General features: G+C 43.9%; 1 pseudogene; it reads left to right on the top strand.

Moving 5' to 3' along the window:
• Positions 1–5,908: 5,908 nt before the first annotated feature.
• Positions 5,909–15,013, top strand: LOC123826548 (annotated as a pseudogene).
• The last annotated feature ends 11,296 nt before the right edge of the window (positions 15,014–26,309 follow it).

Raw genomic sequence — 26,309 nt, forward strand, 5'->3', positions numbered from 1 at the left:
TAATAACAACTAATGAAATAGAAGCAATATTTAAAAAAAAAAAGACAGCAAACAACTGTCGTGGACCAGATAGCTTCACAGGTGAATTTTACCAATCATTTAAAGAAATACAGCCCTGGCTGATGTGGCTCAGTGGATTGAGTGCCAGCCTGTGAACCAAAGGGCCGTGGGTTTGATTTCCAGTCAAGGCACATACCTGTGCTGTGGGCCAGGTTCCCAGTAGGGGATGCATGAGAGGCCACCACACACTGATGTTTCTCTCCTTTTTCTTCTTCCCTTCCCTCCTCTCTAAAAATAAATAAATAAAATATTTTTTAAAATATTTAAAAAATAAAGAAGTACTAACACCAATACTTCTCAAACTATTCCAAAAATTTCAAGAAGAGCGAAGGCTTCCATACTCTTTTATGAGGTCAGTATTCTCATAATTCAAAAACCAGGTAAAAAACACAACAAAAAAAAGAAAACTATAGGCCAATATTCCTGATGAGCATTGATGCTAAAATCCTCAACAAAATGCTAGCAAACAAGATCCACCAATACATTAAAAAAGATCATACACCATGATCAATTGGGATTTATCCCTAGGATGCAAGATTGGTACAAAAAATATCAATAAATGCAATATATCACATAAACAAAATGAAAGATAAATTTCACATGATCATATCAATAGATGCAGAAAAAGCATTTGATAATATCCAGCACCCGTTTATGATAAAAACTCTCAGCAGAGTGGGAATACAGGGATCATACCTCAATATAATAAAGGCCATATATAAAAGAACCTACAGCCAACATCATACTCAATGGGAAAAAACTAAAAATGTTTCTTCTAAAATTAAGAACAAGACAGGGATGTCTACTTTTACCACTCTCATTTAACATAGTACTGGAAATCCTAGCGACAGTGATCAGACAAGAAGAAATAAAAGGCATCCAAATTGGAAAGGAGGAAGTAAGACTGTCATTATTTGCAGATGACATGGTACTATACATAGAAGTCCCTGTAGGCTACCAAAAAAACCTACTAGACATAATAAATGAATTTGGCAATGTAAAGAAAGTTAATACTCAGAAATCAATGGCATTTCTATACATCAATAATGAACTATCAGAAAGAGAAACTAAGAAAACAATCCCATTTATTATTTTCTACAACAGTAGAAAAACATTGAACCAAGGAGGAAAAGACCTATACTCAGAAAACTATACTACACTGAGGAAATTGAGGAAGATACAAATAAGTGAAAGTATAATCTGTGTTCATGAACTGAAAATATTAGCATCACTAAAATGACCATACTACCAAAGCAATCTACATGTTCAATGCAATTCCTATTAAAATACCAATGGCATATTTCACAGATGTAGAACAAATATCCAAAAGTGTATATGGAACTACAAAGGAGCCCATATGGCCTCAGCCATCTTGAGAAAGAAGAACCAAGTTGGAGGGATTACAATACCTGATATAAAACTATAAGGCCACTGTAATCAAAACAGTCTGGCATAAGAACAGACACATAGATTAACAGAACACAATAGAAAGCCCAGAAATAAACCCGCATCTCTATGGTCAATTAATATTTGACAAAGGAGGCATGAGCATAACTGGACTAGTACTTGCAAAAAAAAGGAAACTAGACTACCAATTTGTACCATACACTAGACAAAACTCAAAATGGATCAAAGAAATGTAAGTCACAGTATCATAAAAATTCTAGAGGAAAACATAAGCAGTAAAATTTCAGATACCTTGTGTAGCAATATTTTTGCTGATATATCTCATTAATTAATGGGACTAAATCAAATTTAAAAGCTTCTGCACAGTTAAAGAAACCATCAGCAAAATGAAAAGGGAACATTTACCAATGATACATTCAAAGGGTTTAATCTCCAAAAAATATAAAAAACTAATATGACTCAACACCAGGAAGACATTCCAATTAAAAAATGGCAGAGGACCTGCATATACACTTCTCCAAAGGAGGACATACAGATGGCCAATAGACATATAAAAAATGCTCAACATCACCGGCAATCAGAGAGATGCAAATTATATCACAATGAGATATCACCTCATACCTGTCAGAATGACCATCATTAATAAGTCAACAAATAACAACTGCTGGCAAGGGTGTGGAGAAAAGGGAATAGTGCACTATGCACTGTTGGTGGGAATGCAGACTGGGGCAGCCACTCTAGAAAACAGTATGGGGGTTCCTCAGAAAATTAAAAATGGATCTGCATTTTGACCAAGTGATGCTACTGCTGGGAATATCCTAAGAATCCCAACACCAGTTCAAAAAAATATATGCACCCTTCTGTTCATAGCAATATTATTTATAATCACCAAAATTAGGAAACAGTCTAAGTGCTCACCAGTAGATGAGTGGATAAAAAAGCTGTGGTACACTTACACAACAGAATAATACACAGCACCAAAAAAGAAAGAATTCTTACTCTTTGTTATAGCATGAATGGAAATGTTGACCCTTATGCTAAGTAAAATAAGCAGGCAATAAAAGTCAAATACTGTATGATCTCACTTATAACTGGAATCTAAGAAACAAAATAAACAAAAAAACCAAAATGAATCAGAGGCACAGAAACAAGGAATAGCCCCAGCTGGTGTGGCTCAGTGGATTGAGCACTAGCCTGTGAATCAAAGGTTCGCTAGTTCAGTTCCAAGTCAGGGCACATGCCTGGGTTGCAGCCCGGGTCCCAAGTGGAGGGTGCTCAAGAGGAAAGTACACATTGATGTTTCTCTCCTTCTCCCTTTCTTCTCCTCTCTCTAAAAATAAATAAATAAAATATTTTTTAAAGAAACAAAGAACAGACATTTGTAAAAGGGGAAGGTAGAAGGGTGGGACTGGTTGAAAGAAGGTGAAGGGATTAGTGAAAGAGCATGTAGGCATCCCTCATGGACACAAACAACAGTTTGGGATTTGACTGTAGAAAGTGGGGGAGGCAAAAGGTGGAAATTGGTACAACTGTAATAGCATAAACAATTTAAAATTATTTTTAAAAAAGACTTAAATGTTAGGCTCAAAACCATAAAAATCCTAGAAGAAAACATAAGCAGTAATATCTCAGACATTTCTCATAGCAATATTTTTTATATATTCCCCAAGCAAGGGAAACAAAAGAAATAATAACCAAATAGGGCTACATAAAAATAAGAAGTTTTTGCACAGCTAAGAAAACCATCACCAAATGAAAAGACAACTCACTGAATGGGAGAATGTATTTGCCCATACATCTGATGATGCACTAATATCCAAAATTTATAAAGAACTTTAAAAATTCAACATGGAAAAACAATCCAATTAAAAATTGGGCAATGGATCTGAATAGAAACTTCTCCAAAGAGGACATACGGCTGGCCAACAGACATATAAAAAGATGCTCAATGTCACTAATCATCAGAGAAATGCAAATTAAAATCACTCAGATACTGCCTCACACCTGTCAGCGTGGCAACCACTTATAAATCAACAAACAACAAGTCAACAAATCCTGTGCACAGCTGGCAGGAAGGCAGATTGGTGAAGCTACTGTGGAAAGCAGGATGGAGTTTCTTCAAAAAGTTAAAAATGGAACTTTCTTATGATGCAGCAATACCACTTCTGGGAATTTATCTGAAGAAAGCCAAAACTCTAATTTGAAAGAATATATGTACCACCATGTTCACTGCAGCATTATTTACAATAGCCAAGATTTGGAAGTGGGCCAACTATCCATCAGTAGATAAGTGAATGAAACAGCTATGGTACATTTACACAACAGAATACTAGTCAGTTGTAAAATAGAAAAAAAAAATTCACTTTGTTGACAACTTGGATGGACCTGGAGAACATTATGCCAAGTGAAATAAGCCAGTCAGAGAAAGATGGGAACCATAGGATTTCACTCATATGTGGAATTTAAGGAACACACTGAACTAACAAGAAATACACCAGACTCCAAGATGGAGAGCAGGCTGCCAACTCTGGGGGTAGGGGGTGAGGAGTAGAGGGATTGAGCAAAAAAGAAAAAGGACTCATGGAAACAGACAACCATGTGGTGATTGCAGGGTTGGAGGGGAGTAGATGGTGGTGGAAGAAGGTATAAAGGGAATAAAATACAGTAAAAATTAACTATTTTTAAAGAGTTTTTTTAAAGTATAAAAATAAAATGGAGAAAGGGGCATTGACAAATATTTCTGCAAGGTGTCTCAGCATCTAATTCAACTCATTCTCTTCCCGCATCCATCAGGGAAACGAAACTGTAACTTGCAGGGTGCCTTGTTGTCTGGAGTCGCAGGGACTACCCTCCATGCGAGTGGCAGAACAGGTATTTACAGGGAGTGAGGAGGTGCTATGACGTGACCCAAAAGGGACCCTGCATCAGTCTCCATTATGAGAGTTTCCATCTACAATAAACCAGCAATTTCTCAGCACAAAACTGTCCATTCCATCTCGTTTTTTTCAATGACAAGATACTTTAGCCTCGCTGTCTCTGGAAATGCTCCCAGCTGGATGTCAGGACAGCTCCTAAGGCATGCCACACTGCAGGTCTGGCTCTCTGAGGGAGTGAGCACAGCAGGGCAATGCTGAGAATCAGGGAATTTTCCCACCATTGCCCCCTCTACCTTTGTGGGGGCCATCTCTCCTCCCTATAGTCCTGGACAAAAGTCTTCCTAAAACCCCAGAATGTATAAATGAAACAATTGGTATGACTGCACCTGATGCCCACTCAACATCTGGAACTAGAGGCCACAGATGCTCAAGTCGACAGCTGGAGAGGAAAGAAACTGCATGAAAGGTGTCACTGTTCGTGGTGGTCCCAAGGAGTAGTGTGGGTTCATGAGATCTACAGTTCACCCATGCTGGCTGTCACTAAAGATTCTTCTGTCCCTCTTCTCCATATGACAAATAGAACTGGCACTGAGAGCATGTGTAGTCATCAGGAAAAAAAATTCAAAATGATCAGTGCCAGTCACTGTTCTGAGTGTTTAACAAAATCCAGCTCATTCACACTTACAGCAGTCTGTGAAGGGCAGTAAGCATGCTTCCTGGGCTTCTCTGGTCTGTGCTGGAGACAAAGGGGCTGGCGAGGCACAGAGAGGCCAGGTAACCTGCTCAAAGGCACACAGACATGAGTGGTGAACTTGGTGCTGACGCATACGTAGGGCCCACATCTGACTGGCGAACATGCTATACAAGTCACGCTTCCACTCTGACTTCAGGGAAGCCCCCACCTACCCTAGAGAGTTAAAAATACAGCATCCTCATTCCTAATTATTGGTTTATTTCCTCTGGTCTTCTAGGGTTTGCCATTAATTGCAAGTATACCAAGCTCACACACTACATCAACTAGACCAACTAACCCTCAGATACTAATTAAGCAAAACATCAGGGATAATTTCCCAGCCAGAGGAGAGCAAGACTTTTCTCTCAGTGTCTGGGGGAAAAGAGCAGAGCCCTTATATATTTGAAGGGAGAGGATGACGTCAAATTTAATCTGAGGGACAAATTTAAAAGGGGACACAGCACGAGGATGGCTTGTCACCTAAGAAACTTAACCTCAGAAGTAACCTCTGAGACAATAAGCACATGAGTGCTCTCCACTGTACCAGAGTCTCTTCAGGTGTTCCAGGGACGAAGGCTGGAGCAGATCCACAGAGCTCACATGTTGCCTGGGCAGAACCCAAAGAGCCCTGAGTCACCCCAATGAGTACACTGAGATGGAAGGCAGAGTTTTCTAGACTGAGAATAGTCTCTCTATGCTGCTCAGAAAGTGAGGCTCAGGTAAGGACAAGGTCCCAGCAGCTGAATCTGAGCAAACAGGTTATGTCTTCCTGGAATACAAAGAGCATTTCCAATGATGCATCCCTAAATGCCCCTCCCCAGCTGTGACCATCATGGCCTGCCTCTGTTCCTTAACCGAGCCCTCTGGGAGCCAGGGACCATGGAGGTAAGTGCTTAGTCCTCTGCTCCAGACAAGCGAAAGTCTGCACAATGCAGTAGAGGTGGGTCAGGCCAGAGCAGTATGAGCACTGGTCTGTCCTGGAGACCAAGGGGGCAGGGAATGGAGAACAGGTGGGTCAGGGACCAGTGGCTGTGCACCAAGCAGCAGCACGTGTAAAGTCATGTATTCCAGGCTAGAAGACATCAGGAGCAGTACATGCTGTCCCTCCCTCTAGGCAGACCTTGTAACAGTCATCTGGGAGTAACATCTAGGTGTAATGGTCATCAGGAGGGTGGGTGTTGCCCAGGTGTGTGAGGACCCTGAGCCTCATGTCTGTGGCTCCTTGGTGTTTTTGACAGTGCTGAGTCACTGTCATAAAACCAATGTGAAGCCCAGCATGGCTGTGAAAATGAGAGGAACGGAGTGAGTAAGGCAAATAGTACCCTCCCCAGAGAAAGCAGGCCTTGAGCTGAATTTTAGCAGCTAATTGAAATATTTAAAGAACAAAGGCAATGGAGTATCAGCGGGGAAGCCGGCATGTGCAGGAGGGGACTGTCCCTGTCTCAGTGACAGGTGAGGCTTACAGGGGCTGGCAAACTCCTTGTGTGGTTTGTGTCCTGTCCTTGGGGTCCTGGAGGCTGACCTGCTGTGTTCCAGCTCCTCCTCCTCTCCTTTCCCTCCCACCACCACCAGAGAGACCCATGGATGGGCTCAGGATGCCACACATTCTAAGTGTTCTGAGCGACACAATGTGTAAGATAGGTGTTTGTTTGTAAGAAAATTACAATCTCCACAAGCAGTAAAATTCAACATATTGGAAATTACTAGCGAATGATGCAGCACATTATTAAGTTTTCCATTAGGCAGGTTCTTAAGTACATGTCAGCTCCACAGGGTGTTTAACGAAAAGTCATACATGTACGTAGGATCACGGGTTACACATCTGTGGCCTGTGAGGAGGCAATGTCTGCCTTGTGTGAACCAGCAATGGGGGCTGCAGTGGCTCAGCCCCTGGATTCATGCCCCAGTTCTGACCTGGAGGAGGACTAAGAACCCAACCCTCTGAAGTTTCAGTCTGCCTGCATCCCTAGTGCCTGGTACACAGGCTGACAGATGGTGCTCCAGTGCTGGCTCACTGTCCTTCTCCCGCTATTTGTTAGGGAGATGTTGTTTAATGTCTGAAATTAAAGCTCTTTGAAAAATTATGCCTCAGTCCCTCATGAAGATATAGTTGTCAGTGCTCCTCAAAACCTTTCACGTGGAGACCCCAGGGGATGGTCCATGGTGGGAAATCAACCAGGTTGCTTTCTGAGGAAGCTTCAGGGAGAGTCCAGGTGCCCTGGACAGGCAGGGGACACTCTCGGCAGGGGGATGCAGTGGGCCCAGAGAGACAGGGTGAGTGAGAGCAGATCACAGCGAGCAGGGCACAGTGCACATGGTACTTGCAGACCCTTAGTTTGCCAGCATCTTGGTTTTACTCTGATCAGAACTTCTATCCAAGATTCAGCTTGTGACCTGAACAGTAGAGACCCACTGCTCGTGAGAAAAACACTTGTTTCTTTTTGTGATGAAAGGGCCCCTGTTAATACTCATGAAGGAAAGTGTTGTCACTGTAAGCCTTGTCCTCAGGACCCCACCTCCCTCACCTGCCACACGTATGGCCTCAGCAGTTAAACTGGGCCTGCCCCTCTCATCCGGGTAGCAGATTTGGGCTGAATTTTAGGTCCAAGGGAGAGGTCTTTGGAGCTAAGAGGCAATTGAAGCCCATGGCCTCCTCATCATTTTCCCTCCCCATGAGCTTATTTCCAGATTTCCTTTCTTCTTTGTTGGAGTAAATGAGGTGCTCCGTCAAATGTCAGGCAATAGGATTGTTACAGAACACAAGGTGGGGGGCAAGGGCAAGGTACTATTACTGAAAGACACCCCTTAGGTTCGTTATATCTGCTGCCTTATAGGAAAGACGTCTCTCAATGCCAGAGATTCGTGAAAAGGAAAGGAAATGTTTATTTAATGCTATACAGACTTAAAGTAGTGACCTAAAGTCTTCATCAAAATCCCAAAGTCCCTTAAAACACCCACAAACACACACAGCCCTTCCTTCCCCCTTTGCCCAGTCTGGGGTACTGTATCTCAGGAAAAGAAATAGAAGTCCGTGGCTTGGGTAGACCCCAGTTCTTCCCAGTGATCCATCTCGGCTGGTAGGCCTCCCTTGGTTCCCAGCACTATCAGCTGTGTCGCTGGGATCTCTGCTAAAGCCAGGTGGTGGTTCCCTCTTCTAAAGCTGCAGGGGTTCCCACTCTGGCAAAGCCGCGTGGTTCTCCCCCCAATGGCTCCAGTGTCTGGGTTTAAATCTCTGCACCAGTCCTCCTCTGCAGCCCCATTTCCAACTCCTCCTGTAACCAGAAAAGTCACTGGCATTCGGGCTGCCTGTCACTACCAAATCCAATAAGCAATGACAGTGATTGAATCTTTTATAGGTGCTTTATTCAGATTGTTACAGAACAAACAAGGAGGGCCTGGGACAATATACTATTATTGAAAGAACCCCCGGGTCCGTTATGTCCGCCGCCCGAGGAAAGACGTCTCTCAATGCCAGAGATTCGTGAAAAGGAAAGGAAATGTTTATTTAATGCTATACAAACTTCAAGTAGTGACCTAATGTCTTTATCAAAAATCCTAAAGTCCCTTAAAACACCCACAAACAGACACAGTCCTTTCTTCCTTCCCCCTTTGCCCAGTCCAGAGTACCATATCTCAGGAAAGGAAATAGAAGTCCATGGTTCAGGCAGTCCTCTGGTTCTTCCCAGTTAATACTCCATCTCGACTGGGAGACCTCCCTGGGTTCCTGGCACCCTCAGCTGAGTCGCCGGGATCTCTGCTAAAACCAGGTGGTGGTTCCTCTTCTAAAGCTGTGGGGGGTCCCCGCTCTGTCCAGGCCTCGTGGTTCTCCCTCTCAGGGCTGCGGGAGTCTCCACTCTGTCAAGGCCGCGTGGTTCTCTCTCCTAAAGCAGCATGGTTCTCCCTCAATGGCTGAGGTCCTCCCTATTCTACTAAAGCCACATGGTTCTCTCCCTCTGGGATGCGGGAGTCTCCACTCTGCTAAAGATGCATGGTTCTCCCTCCTCAAGCAGCACGGTTCTCTCTCTCTCAATGGCTGAGGTCCTCCCCATTCTGCTAAAGCTGCATGGTTCTCTCTCTCTGGGATGTGGGAGTCTCCACTCTGCTAAAGCTGTGTGGCTCTCTCTGCAATGGCCGTGATCCTCTCTGCACCTCCACAGCCACATGGTTCTCTCCCTCTCAAGGCTGTGCATGGTTCACCTCCTCAGGGCTGCACATGGCTCTCCTTCTCAAAGCAGCATGGTTCTCCCTCAATGGCTGAGGGAGAACCCCTAATGGCCGCCAAGTCTGGGTTTTAAATCCCCTCCGCCAATCTTTCTCTGCAGCCTCATTTCCGACTCCTCCCACACTCGGCTTCACATGCCAGAATTCATATCCTTCCAGCTTTACTGGGCTGCCATCTTGAGTCTGGGCAGGCGTGGCCCCATGTCCTGGAGCCAATCTTCTCCGAGCTCCCACGCAGGCACTGTAGCTTGGGGGATCTGCCCCCAGTCACGTCTTGGTGGGGAAGTTACTTCCATTCCCCTGGCTCAGGGCCTGGCCACAGCTATTTAACATATCTAAGCGACCAGCCAAAGGCTATAGATATGTTAAATGACCACACCAGAGGGTAGCTGCAAGGCTATTGCTATGCAAAACAGCTCTCAATGGCCCTGCTCCATTTGTCCTTTCCTCCAACCCACACCGTGGGGGGGGGGGGCGTGTGGAGACATCTTAAAATCTCCTGGACACCTTAAGTTCTGGACCCCATTTCAAATGCCTATTTGGGGTCCCCCCTCTTGGCTGCACCCTGTAACAAGATGGCCGGCAATCCGAGAAGATGGCGGATTCATACTCTAACAAACCATCTTACTCTTTCTTTCCCAGCCAGATCTTTTATAAGGGGGTTGGGAGAGGGCAAACAAGGTGTCAGCAAAAGCCTTTGAAATTCAACAGTTACCTCCAAGGGGGAAGGGTAGTCATTTGCTTCTTCCTAGTACAGACATCTCCAAGAGGTCATCTGTTTATTCTTAGGCGCCAAGATAGGCCTTATCTGTAGTTACTGAAACAAAAACTTAACATACACATTACTTGCTAGATTTATGACTATTTACCTTAAGCTAAATTTTCCAAGTTTTGAGTCCCCTATCACTCCCACAATTCACTACACTTGCCAGCACTCTCATATCCTCCTAGCTTTACTGGGCTGCCATTATGAGTCTGTGCAAAGGTGGCCCCATGTAGGGCCAATCTTCTCCAAGCTCCCACACAGGCACTGTAACTTGGGGGACCTGCCCCCCAGTTACATCTTGGTGGGGAAGTTACTTCCATTCCCCTGGCTCAGAGCATAGCCACAGCTATTTAACATATCCATGCAACCAGTTACAGGTTATAGATATGTTAACTGACCACAGCAGAGGTTAGCTGCAAACCTGTTGCTATGCAAAACAGCTCTCAATGGCTCTGCTCTATTTGTCCCTTCCCCCAGTCCACACCTGTGGCGGGGGCGGGGAGGGGAGGGGTGTGGGGGCGAGGTGAGGACATCCTAATATTTCCTGGACACCCTGAGTTCTGGGCCCCATTCCAAATCCCTATTTGGAGTCCCCCCTCTTGGCTGCACCCTCTTACAGGATTATAACCGGAAAAGACACCAGTGTTTGGGCTGCTTGTCACTACCACATCTAATAAGCAATGACAGCAATTGAATCTTTTATGGGCACTTTATTCAGATGGCCAGTGATCCGAGAATATGGTGGGTTCATACCCTAACAAACCATCTTGCCTTCTCTTTCCCGGCCAGATCTTGTATAAGGGGGGTGGGGGAGGACAAACAAGGTGCAGTGAGGGCTTTGAGATTCAGAAGCTGTAACATTCCTGTCTTGGGCAGTTAGCTACTCCCAAGGGGAGGGGTGGTCCTGCAACGAAGGTTTGGATGTCCCTAGGCGGTAATCTTCTATCAGTGCCCCAGGAGGTTGGCTGCTGCTTCCAGGAGCCAGGATGGGCCTTATCTGTAGTTTCTGAAACAAAAGCTTAACATACACATTACTTGCTAGACTTACAACTTTTTACCTTAAGCTAAAAGTTTCCAAGTCTTGAGTCCTCTATCAGGATGACATGTCTGCATGTGTCCCAAGGGTTCTAAGTCACACAGAGAACAATATACACCACAGGTCCATCCATGTGTTCACAGCCTGGCCTGCCAGCGGGCTGGTGTAAGGACGGTCATGAAAGTGGCCCACGGGGTGTGGCGGTGTCAGAAGAGACTGCCAGGGAGCTATGTAGGAAGAATGCAGTCCCTACTCTCACCACGGGGCTGTTGACAGAGATGGCCTCTTTCTGTGTTAGGCGCCTGGCAGACCCAAGAACAGCTTTGCTCTGAAGCCCTGACTCTGAGAAAGGCAACTGTGCTGTGAAGGTGAGTGATGGCTGGGACAGGGAGGGGACTCCTGCAGGAAGACAGTGGGCGCCAAGGGGTCTGGAGGGTGCTGCCTGCCCAGGAAGGTGGGGGCAAGAATGTGCACAGACGTGCCTAGGCCACAGGCTGCTGGTGAAATGTGGTGAGGGAGGAGTAGGACGTTGTTAGAAATCACTTGGCTGCTTTGAGTCAGGTTGACCAGTACAGAGACAGCAGAGATGAGGCTGAAGGGGCTGGTCTGATATGGGGTAAGGGGGCCCTGGTGGCTGGGGGACTGGAGGAATGGCTGACAGTTCAACATGGGATGCCACCACCCTCCCCCACTACCACCCACCCCACCCCCCAACAACATGGGGGGAAGGCTAGAGATCAGCGAGGAGCTGACAGCTGGAAACAGCCCTAGAAGGATTCTGCAAAGGGCTGACTCAGGAAGGACCATATTCACCCAGAAAACTGAGGCAGTGCCTTGGAGAATGTCTCTCCTTGGGAGTAGGAAGACAGAAGAGGGATAAGGGAGTGTGGAGGGCGCATCTAAAGTGGAGCTCCCTATGGGAAGGGCTGGATAGTAGTGGGCAGGTATGTGAGGGGATGTGTGTGTGTTGGTGTGCACACGCACCCACAAGTGCCTGGTGCACTGAACTGGAAATTATAAAATGCCTCTCTGGGCTTCCTGTGCCCCTTTCCTTCTGGTGACATACTCTCCTCTTTCAGGCCTTCTCTCTGTCTCAGCCATTTGCACTAATGCTTTTTATCAACTGTTTTTTTTAAAAGCAAGCTGCTGGAGAGAATAATGGTGAAGAGCTACACCTTAGCTTTCAGTCTTGGCTTTGCTGCTCCCTGCTGTGTGAATAAACTAAGGGAGACCAACTATCATCCCCAAACCACTCTGGTCACAGTAAAACTGGGGTAAAAGACACACACATCACTGAGTGGTGAAAGGACAAACTCAGATACCTTATGGAGGTGTTATCACAGCACCTGGCTCATGGTGAGCACCTAGGAATTTGTATTTATCATGTGTGGACTATATTTACCACTCTTACTTTCTCAGTCCCCTCATCCTTTCATCTTTCCTCATCATCTCTGCAACATTTCCTTTTCTTGCCCAGGTTAGACCCTGAGAAGAAATCTTGGAATCAGAAATTTGAGAAAGAGAAATGACATAATTGCTTTTTAATCTTAAAAAGTGGTCCATTCTGATTTTGCCCTGCCCGGCTCACTAGATTAGAACCAGGGTCCTGTGCTCCCTTTAGAGATAAAATAATCAGATTCTGTAAGATTTACCCTAGACATTTTTAATAGAATAGTGGGACGAATTGCAATAATTGGCTGTTCCACGAGAATAAGGGACTTGCTAGCAAACAGTATGTAGTTTTGAAACAACAGAGGAAGAAAGGCAATTTGCATGTTTTTACTCATTTAAGCCCCAGAGTTAGAGTTGTTTTCAAATAGTCCTAGAGTTCTTCAGAATCTAGGAAGTTGGGGGCGGGGGGCTTGTTGCAGCACCCAACTTGAGCAGAGCTCCACACATTTCATAGTTTGTGCATAAAGCACCAAATAAAAAACTAAAAATGAATCTTTCACAAATGACCTGCAGACAGGATTCAATGTACTTTTAGTCCTACATGACTATATCATCCCTATCATGAACTTGAGGGAGTACAGTCCTGGGGAGAGTTTAGGTGGTTGGAGGCTGAAACCAAATCACTGTGTTTTCCAACTCCGAGTGGAAGCTGTGCAGGGAATTCAAACGTCCAAACTGGCCTGGAGGCCATCTGAGCCTTCAGCAGCCAACACCAGGGGCTCTGTTCTTTGTCACATCAACATCTTTGGCCTTGTGCTCCTAGCCTCTCCTCTGGGGTCACACCAGGTGCCATGGTCAAGTCAGGGGTGGGAGTGACTGAGCTCCTCCCCCTGGAGACTCAGAGGGTGTCAGACTGTGCTCTCCTTGCTGCCACAGTAAGAGTTAGTGCTGTCTGTGTGTGAGGATCATGGAGGGAGCGACCAGTGTGGTGCAAAGGGCCAGGGTGTATTCATAGTAAGGACCCCCCAGTTGCTTACTTAGAGCCCTTAAGCTCACCTCATGCCACCTCTCACCTCCCTCCCACCTCCACCTCAGTAATGCAAAACAAGAGAGCCTAAGGAAGTGGTAAATTCCTTCTCAATGTGTGTGTAGAGATAAGACAAACATTCTAATGGTGATGGAGCTATGGCAGACTTTGACCAAAGTCTGAAAAATATCATCCACATGCTATGCTTTCACAAAGGAAATGTCCCCGTATCACCCCAAAGACTCTAGAGCTGAAGCAGGCATGCTCTGCCCTTGTTTCAGGTGCAGACATTGAAGTTCGGACAGGTTAAAAGGCATAGTCAAGATCACAAGAGTAAAAGGGAAATCGGGACACATCTGCAGCTGTTCTGCCCCCTGGTTCTGACCTCTGCCCCCCTGCATCTCAGTGTGTACCCAGAGGAAAGCCAGTGGAAGCTGTGTGGGAAAGCACAGTCACATACTGAGGAAGACAGTTCCTTTCTCAGGTTTCATTCCTTCTGACTTTTTTGATTCATCACAGGTACCAGAAGTGCTTCACCACAAAAACTGACAACCAGAGCCTCCTGGGGCATCCTCCCAGGGACTTCATCCTCCTGGGTGTTTCTGGCAGGCCATGGCTGGAACTCCCTCTCTTTCTGGTCCTCCTGGTGTCCTACTTTCTTGCCATGTTGGGAACATTGCCATCATCCTGGTATCCCGGCTGGACCCCCAGCTCCACAGCCCCATGTACTTCTTCCTCAGCCACCCTTCCTTCTTGGATCTCTGCTATACCACCACCACAGTCCCCCAGATGCTGGTCAACCTGGGCAGCTCTAGGAAGACCATCAGCTACGGAGGCTGCATGGTGTAGTATGCTGTTTTCCACTGGCTGGGATGCACCGAGTGCATCGTGCTGGCTGCCATGGCCCTGGACCGCTACGTGGCCATCTGCGAGCCCCTGCGCTATGCCCTCGTTATGCACCGCCCTCTCTGTAAGCAGCTCGTTGCCATGGCCTGGCTAAGTGGCTTTGGCAACTCCCAGGTTCAGGTAGTCCTGATGGTGCAGCTGCCTTTCTGTGGGTGGCAGGTGCTAGACAACTTCTTCTGTGAGGTGCCAGCTATGATCAAGCTGTCCTGTGCCAGCACCACTGTGAATGATGCCACACTGGCTGTGCTGGTGGCCTTCTTCGTGCTGGTCCCCCTGGGGCTCATCCTGCTCTCCTATGGCTTCATCGCCCGGGCAGTGCTCCGGATCCAGTCCTCTAAGGCTTGGCACAAGGCCATTAGGACCTGCTCCTCCCACCTGGCAGTGGTCTCCCTCTTCTATCTTCCTGCCATCTGCATGTACCTGCAGCCCTCCAGTCAGCTACGCCCAGGAGCAAAGCAAGTTTATCTCCCTCTTCTACTTCATCACCACCCCCACCCTCAATCCCTTCATCTACACCCTGAGGAACAAGGATGTGAAGGGAGCTCTGAGAAAACTACTCACAAAGCTGTGGCAGCTCTGCAGAAGGTGAAGACTGGGCCAGGGTCACCTTGATGGCCACAGACCCAGTAGGTAGGTCGTGTGTTCAGAGAATCTCTCACTTTAGGAGCCAATAAGCAAACAGTGTAAATTGTTTTAGAGATTTCAGGATTCCCCCTAATCCTCTGTCCAATACATCTCTCCTCCTGTGTGGTCACAGCACCTCTGTTCCACCTGTCCCCACAATATTTCATTCTAAGAGGCCATATATTTTCAGAAATTGTTAAAAGAGAATTAGCATTCAATAAGTATTTATCAAATTATTTTATTCCTAAATTCCTGAGTCTTTTTCTTTCTGGTCTTCCTATTTTTCTTCCATTTTTCTCCCACTTGCCTCTTTCCAATCTTCTCTCTTTGTTTCTCATTACTCCTAACTAAACATAATGTGAAACTCAAACTAATCTTATTATTACTTATAATAAATTTGTCTCCTTGGCTATAGATTTAAACCTCCACAAATTTTACATGACTTTGAAAACAATTTCAAAAATGAAGTAGATTACTTCTTCTTCCCATGAACTGAGATGATGTTTCTTTCTGTAATTCAAATTTTGTTCTATGGGAAGTGTCCCTGCTGCTAACTGTGACCAAGGACAAGCATGTTAACCATGGTTGTATAAACCTCAGTGTCGTGGCCACCGACCAGCAGTGACCGCAGAATGCTGCAGATGGCTCGTCGAAACATGAGAAAAACATGCACATGGACAACCAAGTCCTGTGGAGAAATAGGGATGAAAGCAGCCACTCTCTCTAGTGGGGAGCACCTTGTCTTTTTGCCCAAGCAGGCTTTTATTCTTAAATACAAATACTGTTTGCAAATTACAAGTAGTTAGCTTTGAAAGGCGCTGGCAGATCTCCTGCTGGGATCCTAAGCCAGAGATTTTGGGGTTTTACCATTTAAAAAGATGACAGGATTTAAAAACTTAGTTTTGTTTCCTCCCTGTGCCTTCATATTTTCATTAAAGAGCATACTCCAGCAAGCAGATCTCATAGGGTCTTTCAAATTCTATGTCTCAGGCCTTATTACCCTGGGGGTCCACCAACTATGGTCTGGACTGCACCGCCCCTGTTATTTCCTCAGGTCTGAGTTGGGCAGAGGAGACAAAGGAAGCTGGGAGACTTGGATTTCTCAAGGACTCAGGCTTTGGCAAAGCCAAGGGGGCAGGGGTCAATGTCGATCACCCTGTCATTTCCACAGCCCCCTGAGTCTCTTCCCCTAGGGCATTCCCACGTGATCTCGTCTGTCTTAGATTCATTCTCTTTCCTAGAGAATTGTTACCCATCATGCAAAGGGAGCCAGGCATTAGAACAGGCAGCGTTCATGCCAGGGAAATAAGTTTTTGTCTCCTTAGCGTCTCCTGGTTCAGAGACCTCTTACTCAGCCATAGTCACAGGCAGTTACAGATTCCTAAGACCAGGCAGGGTGGACCTCAACACCTCAGTGTTAGATTTTATGGGTATTCTGTTACCTAAAATCAAGAATACCTTCTAGCTGAGAACACAAAATATAAACACAATCACACTGAAAGACAATATAACATTAAATAACAATTTCCAAGTCATTGTAATGGCTAATATTTGTAGAAGCTTCCAAGACACAGACACTAGATTAACTGTATTCTTGTACAGCATCTTGTTTAAACCTCAAGCAACCTCATGACATAGTAATCACTTTTATGAGGCTTCATTGTCATGTAAGAATCAGATTATTAGAGGGGCTGTGATGACTGGGCCACAGCCCCCTGGTAACCGAGGGAGCAGAGAGCACGCTAAAGTCCATGTGCTGCCTCCTATTAGCACAAAGCCATAAGAATGGGACTTCCACTTGCATGTTCTTTCATGTTCTTGACTTATTTTTACTTAATTTATTTGCTTGTATCTCCCTACCATAGATGTCACATACTAAGCAAGCATAAAATGTAAAGTATAATAAATATATAGTAATTAGGACAAAAAGGAAAAATAAAGAAGTTTTACTGGAGTAAAGGCGTAAAGGAGATATAAGTCACAGAGCTGCAGGACTTGAGAAACACAGACGAGCCATGGCTGTTCCTGGGACCCAGACCACAGAGCAGTTTTCCCTGGGCTGGCACCGAGCAGCCTCTAGATAGAAGCCAAAAGCCCTTCAGAACTGCCTCTGTGAACACTCATAATGACACATATGGGCTTTTCTTCTAACTCTTCTAGTAACAGAGGCCAAGACAATGAAAGCAACATGACATGGATGCAAAGAGAGGCAAACCATACATGTAGCTGTGGAGTGATCTGGCCTAACTCCAGGACACACTGAGAATAGTGAGCACTCGGTTTCTCAAACTAGATGCAGCAGATCAAAGGTGGCCTCAAAGCCCCTCCTGCCCCTCACAGTGACAGGCAGAGACCATTTGGGTGAAGTGACAATGATATTCTAAGTCTTCAGAGCAAGTTCATAAGAAATCTGGGAGCTTCCAACTAGTGCTACTCTCTCTGGGGCCCTTGGTCACCAAGGGAGAAGTCTAGCTACCCTAAGGCATTCGTGCTAGGGAGGCGGCCTCAGGTGCTGTCTCACTGGGACCTATGCTAGACCTGCCTGAACAGCCTGCTCAGCAGTTAAATGTCACCCAACAGCCTCAGTAAAGGAGCAGCAGAAACTCCAAGTAGAACACTGACCAAATTCCTAACCTGCAAATTGTGAAATAGAATAAAATGGTTGTTATTCTAAGTCACTAAGTCTGGGGTAGTTTGGCAGGGAGCAATAGATAACTGGGACTCCAGGAACCCCCAGAATATTAAATATCAGAGTTGTGTAAAATCACAATATATACATGGTGAATTTTCCAGAAACATCAATGCTATTCAATGTTATAGGGGGAAATATTTAAATAACTGATCATTAAATTAAAGCACGCTTCCATTATAATAAACTAACGTCATAGATAGAAAATGAGGATATATTTTTGTAATGAAACCCAAGATTTCAACCATTTCGTGTACTTCTGGTGCTCTGCTCTATATTATGGGAAGGGCTCTCAAATTCACTGTCCTCTGCTTTTATGAGTACATTGTGGAGAAGTGTGAAAAACACTCATGAAGAGGAATGGACACAATGTGTGCATTCTTCTCCAGGCACTCTTTCAAAACTATCATTGTTGCCGAAGTTGAATCAAGGCATGTTCTCATGAAGCCTCCTTTCCCCAGTTAATGAGAAAAGTGTATTTTTCATTCTACATGTGGTTTAGTGAAATTCTTTTGGATGAATTTAACCATCTTATGCTTCTTCACAGGAACACATGAGTCTTGCTGCCCTCACTTTATTCTGGGATGGAGGCACAGTTAAGTAAGTCCTTAGAGTGTTTCTCTAAGTGCATGATTTACCACAGGAATCGAGACACACACTTTGAATGCACTGCTGTACTACCATTGAGAGCATGGTTCAGAGGTGCATTTTTATGCTCATTACATTTGACCATATGGACAACATAGTAATAACCAATGGCATTGAGTGATGCCGAATACACATCCCTGCCAGTGCATCATGAGAATTCCTTCTTTCATTCTCTAACTTCACCCCAAGTTCACTATAAAACACGTGTAACACCTAGCAAGAACCCCAGAATCATGATCTTAACCTTAAGCTTATTGAGACTGATTGTCTTCCTTTCAACCTGCAGTCCCGTTTGCTGCATGAAGATTCCTTGACAGAATAGAAGTGTCAGAAATTCTCCTCCTCCGTCTCCTCACTTCCAGCTCCTGAATCCTCTCTTAATTACTCCTGGTGCACACACTCGATTTTCGCATTTGCTTCTTTATATCCGTGCTCTATTCCCAGTAACCTGTGCCAGCTATGAAGCTACTGTCTCTCAGCAAGTTGACACCATCTTCCTCTTTGTGACACAGACATGAGACTCTGAGGAGAAGACTTCCACTTGTTGGTTGATTCCTGTAAACTATTCTGGTTGGAGGACCTGCTGTCAGTCTGCCAGGCTGCAGGAGAGAGAAGGACTTAGCACATCTTGTTGTCCTTTGTCCTCATGCCACCTCAGCAATGCTGCTTCATCCTGGTGGTGGCAGCTCATTCCAGAAGCAGCAGCTGACTTGGGTTTCTAACACCTGCACACCCAGCCCTCATTCCCCTCAGGGACACCAACATCAGCTCAGCAGCTCTTCCTTCTCAAAGGGCTGGAGCTGACTCCATGGGACTCTTCTCTAGATGTCCAAGTTCTAATGAATCTGATCTACCTGCTCAAGAAATTTACTCCCTCCATGAAGTTGTTTTTTTTATCTTTCAGTTAGCCAGTCCCTGATTAAACATTGTTGTCATTATATGCCCTTGAGACAGCTCTGACTACTGATGAGTGACGTCCACAGTGTCCTGTCCTCAGCAGCCCTGCGCAGCTCCCGCCAACTCAGGCCCATGGCTTCTTTTAGGAAATCATCAGTCTCACACTTGGTCCTCTTCTTTCCCTGCTGCCTTCTGGTTTTTTTTTTTTCCAGCATTATTGTCTTTTCCAAAGAATCTGCCTTCTCATGATGTATCTGACATAGAACAGCTTCAGTTTTGTCATTTTTCCTCCAGTGATGTTTCAGGCTTACTTTGCAACAAAGACCCACTGGTTCATCTTTCTGGTGGTCCAGGGTCTCCCTAGAGCTCTCCCCAACCACCACATTTCAAAGGAATCAATTTTTCCTGTCAGCCTTCTTCACTGTCCAACTTCCACATCTGTGCACAGTAATCAGGAATATGAGGGTGTGGATGATCTTAGCTTTGGCCTCTAGTGACACATCTTTGTCCTTGGTGACCTTTCCCAATTCTCTCATCGCTGCCTTTCCGAATCTCAGCCTTCCCTTGATTTCTTGGCTGCAGTCTCCATTTGCATCAACTGAAACGAGGTAAGCACATCTTTAACACTTTCACTGTCTTCATTGTCTTTGTTGAGTTGTGTATTTCTTCTGTGGTCATGATTTTTGTCCTCCTGATGTTCAAATGTAGTCCTGCTTTGTCACTGTCTTCCTTCACTTTCATCAGAAGTTGTTTCACAACACTGCCATTTGGTCCTATGGGACGGTGCCATCTGCATGTCTTAAATTACTAGTATTTCTTCCACCAGTTTCCACTCCTTTCTCTGAGTCTAGCCCAGTTTTCCATATGTGTTCTGTATTCAGATTAAACAAATAGGATGATGAAGTGCTCTCTGGTTTGAGCACTTTGCCAACAGGAAGCCATTCCATCTCTCCATGCTCTCTCCTGGCAGGGCCTCCTGTCTACACCACAGGTTACACACCAGGTCAGTTAAGTGCTGAGGCACACCCATGTCTGCTAGAGCAGCCCATAGCTTTTCATGATCCACACAGTCAAAGGCTTTATTTTTGTTAACAGTCTTTTTTTTTGTTAAATTTCCTCTGTTAAAATGACTGGTCTGGTTTCTGTCACGTGACTGTACTCCAGCTTGGCCCTGCTCTGAGATACTAAAGAGCATGACTCTCACCTGACAACTCCTTAACTAGAATATGCAGCATGGGCCAAGACACTGAAGATGCTAATGGAAGAATTAACAATAGAAGATATTCTTATGCTTGAGGCATCAATATTAATTTCTAAAATTTAGCTTATGGGTCTGCTAAAGTAATTCTAAATACAGCTAAATACCCTATCACAAGGCATGAAAACAGATACCTTTTGCCTTTTCAGGGTCACAAGAACAAACCTCTTCATCTTTCCTGGGTCAGGAATGGGCACCAAGAATGCTGCCCAGGCCTTTAACCTATGACCTTATGTGAAATTTAACTCTCAGAGGGAGTGAGAGGGGAAAAAGAGGTAAACAGACTTCATCATATTCTGGGTGCTGTTCTAAGTGCTTTGGTAATCTCAAGTCTGAAAACAAGTAAAGTGGATATAATCATTATACAGGGTGGGGTAAAAGTAGGTTCACATTTGATATGGAAAATAATACAATTATTAATAAGTAATAATATAAGAATAAACTCTGTTTCATACTCACAGCTGTAAACCTATATTTGCCTCACACTCTGCATTTATACATATAAATCAAAGTGGAGGGACCTCCCCAAGGTGGAAGGTGAATGGAGCATTGGGATCCTACATGCAAACCGCAGTACCTCCTTTCCAACCAGGTGTCCAAAAACCCAATCCAATGTTGATGTTAACACTTAAGTTGGCACAGGTCCCACAGGTTCAAGGGGCTCAGTCATGCCAGACTTCCTGTACTTCAAATGTGAACCACAAGTCTCAGGGACCACCCACACTTCTGACTCATGTAAACTTGCCCATGCTTCAGGTTTAGTGACTCTCTAGAAGGGGTCCCATGACTCACTGAAAGCACTACACTTCTGATGACCATTTCATGAGACACAAACAGCGAAACAGAGGAACTGCACAGGGCCAGGTCTGCTTTGGGGGGATGCAGAGCTTCCATGACCTGTCCCTGGAGAGTCAGAGTGTACCACCTCCCAGGAGGTCAGTGTGTATGCCAACCAGGAAGCTGTGCCAAGCCTCAATGTCTTATGGGATTTCATTAATAGACATGATTAATTAAATCATCAGCCATGTGACTGGCACAAACTGCAGCCTCTTTCTTCTTTTTAAATTATGTTTTATTGATTATGCTATTTCAGTTGTCCCAGTTTTGCACCCTTTGCCCCCCCTGCGCCTAGGCCCACCAATTCCCTCAAGCAGTCTCCACACCATTGTGCATGTCCATGGGTCATGCAATATGTTCCTTGGCTGCTCTATTCCCTATGTGTACTTTATATCCCCATGGCTATTCTGTAACTACCAATTTGTATTCTTAATCCTTTCACCTTTTACACCCATGGCCCGCAACTGTCCTCCTATCTGGCAACCATCAAAATATGATTCTGTTTCTGTTATGCTTGTTTGCTTATTATCTTTGTAAGATTTAATTGTTGATAGAAGTGTATTTATTGCCATTTTATTGTTCATATTTTTATCTTCTTTTTCTTAGAAAAGTTTCTTTAACATTTCATAAATTAATGGTTTGGTGATGATGAATTCCTTTAGTATTCTTCTTGTCTGGGGAGCTCTTTGTCTGTCCTTCAATTCTAAATAATAGCTTTGTTGGGAAGAGTAATCTTCACTGTAGGTCTTTGCTTTTCATCACTTTGAATATTTCTTGCTAATCCCTTCTAGCATGCAAATTTTTTAAAAGAAATCAGCTAATGGTCTGCCCAAGATGGAAGTGTAGCTAGATACACTTTGCCTCCTTGCACAACGAAAAGAATGACAACAACAAATTTAAAAATAAAAAACAAACAGCTGTGCCAGAAAATCAAACTGTATGAAAGTCCAACAACCAAAGAGTTAAAGAAAAAACATTCACTCAGATGGGGGGAGTGGTGGAGACAGGCAGCTGGGACAGAAAGGATGTGTCACAAGGTGGTGGCTGGAGGACCAGATGGGTAAGACAGCAGCTGGTGGTCCTACATTTGCATGTGGATAACCAGGAAGAAAACTGGGGAGGGACACAGACCACACAACCTAGGGTTTCAGCACGAGAAAAGAAAATTTCAAAACCCATGGCTGTAAAAACCTGTAGTGGTTGCAGCAGTGGGAAAAACTCCCAGTCTCACAGGAGAGTTCCTTGGGGAGACCCAGAGGGTCCTAGAACATGCACAATCCCACCAACCCAGGAATCAGCACCAGAGGGACCCAATTTGTTTGTGGGTAATAGGGAAGTGACTGAAAGCCGGCTGAGAGCTGAGCAAGTGACACTGTTCCCTCTTGGACCCCTCCCCTCCAGACAGCACTACAATGCAGCAATGTGGATTGCCCAACCCTGGCAAATACCTCAGGTCCACCCCCCAGAATGTAATGGTGTACTGAGACAAAAAAAAATATGGCCCAAATGAAAGAACAGATCAAAACTCCAAAAATAGAACTAAGTGATGAAGAGATAGCCAACCTATCATATGTACAGTTCAAAACCCTGGTAATCAGGATACTCACATAATTGGTTGAGTATGGTCGAAAAATAGAGGAAAAGTGAAGGCTGTGCAAAGTGAAATAAAGGAAAATGTACAGGGAACCAACAGTGATGGGAAGGAAACCAAGACTCAAATCAATGATTTGGAACACAAGGAAGAAATAAACATTCAACCAAAATAGAATGAAGAAACAAGAATTCAAAAAAATGAGGAAAGGATTAGGAACCTCTGGGACAACTTAGAACATTCCAACATCCAAATCATAGGGGTGCCAGAGGAGAAGAACAACAGTAAGAACTTGAAAACTTATTTGAACAAATAATGAAGGAGAACTTCCCTAATCTGGCAAAGGAAATAGACTTCCAGCAAGACCAGGAAGCTCAGAGTCCCAAAGAAGTTGGACCCAAGAAAGCACACACCAAGGCACACCATAGTTACATTACCCAAGATTAAAGATAAAAAGAGAATCCTCAAAGTAGCAGGAAAAAAAGAGAGAATTACCTACAAAGGAGTCTCCATAAGACTATCAGCTGATTTCTCAGAAGAAACCTGGCAGGCAAGAAGAAGCTGGAGAGAAATATTCAGAGTCATGAAAGGCAAGGAACTACATCCAAGATGACTCTACCCAGCAAAGATATCATTTAGAATGGAAGGGCAGATAAAGTGCTTCCCAGATAAAGTCAAGTTAAAGGAGTTTATCATCACCAAGCCCTTATTATATGATATATTAAAGGGACTTAACTAAGAAAAAGATGATAAAAAATATGAACAGTAAAATGACAAAAAAACTCACAACAGTCAACTGAACCTAAAAACAAAAACAAAAACAAACACAAAAACAAAAACAAACTAAGCAAACAACTAGAACAGAAACAGAATTACAGAAATGGAGATCACTTGGAGGGTTATCAGCATGGGAGGAGGAGGAGGAAGAATGAGGGGAAAGGTTACATGGAATAAGAAGCATAAATGGTAGGTAGAAAATAGACCAGGGGAGGTTAAGAATAGTATAGGAAATAGAGAAGCCAAAGAACTTGTATGTACAATCCATGGACATGAATGAAGAGGAGGCAGGGAATGTGGGTGGGAGGAGGGGTACAGGGCAGAGAGGAATGGGGGAAATAAGCAACTGTAATAGCATAATCAATAAGATATATTTAAAAAACAAAAAAATTAAAAAGGTAAAATCAATATGTATATCCTTGGGTGAAGATAAAAAATAATAAAAATAAAAATAAAATAAAGTTGCCAATGATACCTCAGACAAGGGTTTAATCTCCAAAATATATAAAGAACTTACGTGACTTCACTCTAAGAAGACAAGGAATCCAATTTAAAAATGGGCAAAGGACTTGAACAGACACTTCTCCAAGGAGGACATACAGAAAATCCAAAGACACATGAAACGATGTTCAATATCACTAGCTATCAGAGAGATGCAAATTAAAACTACAATGAGATACCACTTCACACCAGTCAGAATGGCCATCATAAACAAAGCAATAAACAACAAATGTTGGAGAGGTTGTGGAGAAAAGGGGTCCCTAGTGCACTGTTGATGGGACTGCAGACTGGTACAACCACTATGGAAAGCAGTATGGAACTTCCTCAGAAAACTAAAAATGGATCTGCCTTTTGACCCTGCAATTCCACTGCTGGGACTCTATCCTAAGAATACTAAAATACCAATCCAAAAGAACCTATGCATTCCAATGTTCATAGCAGCACAATTTACAATAGCTAGATGCTGGAAGCAACCAAGATGCCCATCAGTAAATGAATGGATCAAAAAACTATGGTACATTTACACAATGGAATTCTATGCAGCAGAAATAAAGAAGGAGCTCCTACCCTTCGCAACAGCAAGGATGGAGCTGGAAAACATTATGCTAAGCAAACCAAGCCAGGCAGTGAAAGACAAATACCATATGATCTCACCTTTAACAAGAACCTAAACAACAAAACAAAGAAACAAGCAAAATATAACCAAAGACACTGAAATAGAGGACAGGCTGACAGTGACCACAGGGGGAGAGAAGAGGGAATTTCAGGGGAAAATGGGAAGGGTTCACGGGAACAAACTTAAAGGACACATGGACAAAAACTAGGGGGAGGGTGGTAATGGGAGGGAAGTGGGGAGGGTTGGGAGTGGGAGCTGGATTGGGAGTAAAAGGGAGAAAACTGTATTTGAACAATGATTAAAATAAAATTTAAAAAAATAAAATAAAGTAAAATCCTGCTTCCTGGGTCAATGCTAGAGCAGCAGAACCATCCAAGGGCAGGAGGCTCTGCTCAGTTAGCAGTCTCCCTGCACAAGGACAGCCACGGTGCTGCCCCTGGGGTTCACTGACAGTGAAGTGAACAGCTCACGCCCTCTTAGGTGCTACTAGAAGATAAGTTTGTGAAGAGTCCTCACAAAATTATAAACAGAGCTGCCATATGACTCAGCAATTCTACTTCTGGGTATTTATTTATCCAAAGGGAATGAGATCACTAGCTTGAAAATATATGTACATCCTCAAGTTTATTGCAGCATAATTTACTATAGCTAAGATTTGGGAACAACATAAGGGTTGATGCACATATGGATGCATGGATGAAGATGATGTAAAATATATATACATATGTATACACACACATAATTTTATATATATATATAATTATAAGATTTCTTTCTTTTTCAAGAAGCAGGTTGAATAATGTTCATATACATTCCATTTAACATATAGAAGAGTCACCTGTATTAAATGGAATATATGTATACATAAAACAGAATATTATTCAGCCATAGAAAGAAAGAAATCTAGCAGTTTTTACATGAATGGACTTTGAGAGCATTATGCTAAGTGAAATAAGTGAGACAGAAAAAGACAAATCCAGTATAATCTCCTTAATATGTGAATATCTAAAAAAAACAAGAATGCATAGAGACAGAGAACAGCTTGCTTGCTGCCAAAGGCAGGAGTGGAGGTGGCAAAAATGTGTGAAAGGGTCAAAAAATATAACTGTCAGTTATAAATAAATTGTGGGGCTGTAATACACAGCATAGTGACTATAGTAAATAATACTGTAATGTATATTTGAAAGTTAGAGAATAAATCTTTAAAAATACAGATGGTCAATAGACATATGATGCTCAATGTCACTTAATCATCAGAGAGATGCAAATTAAAGCTACAGTGAGATATCATCTCATACCAATCATAATGGCTATCAATAAATCAACAAAAAACAAGTACTGGTGAGGGTGTGGAGAAAAGGGAACCCTGGCACACTGTTGGTGGGAATGCAGATTGGTACAGCCACTGTGGAAAGCAGTATAGAGATATCTCAAAAAACTAAAGATG

Source organism: Phyllostomus hastatus, unplaced genomic scaffold (genome assembly GCF_019186645.2).
Source record: "Phyllostomus hastatus isolate PE091 unplaced genomic scaffold, TTU_PhHast_1.1 phas_contig_81, whole genome shotgun sequence".
Taxonomy (NCBI): domain Eukaryota; kingdom Metazoa; phylum Chordata; class Mammalia; order Chiroptera; family Phyllostomidae; genus Phyllostomus; species Phyllostomus hastatus.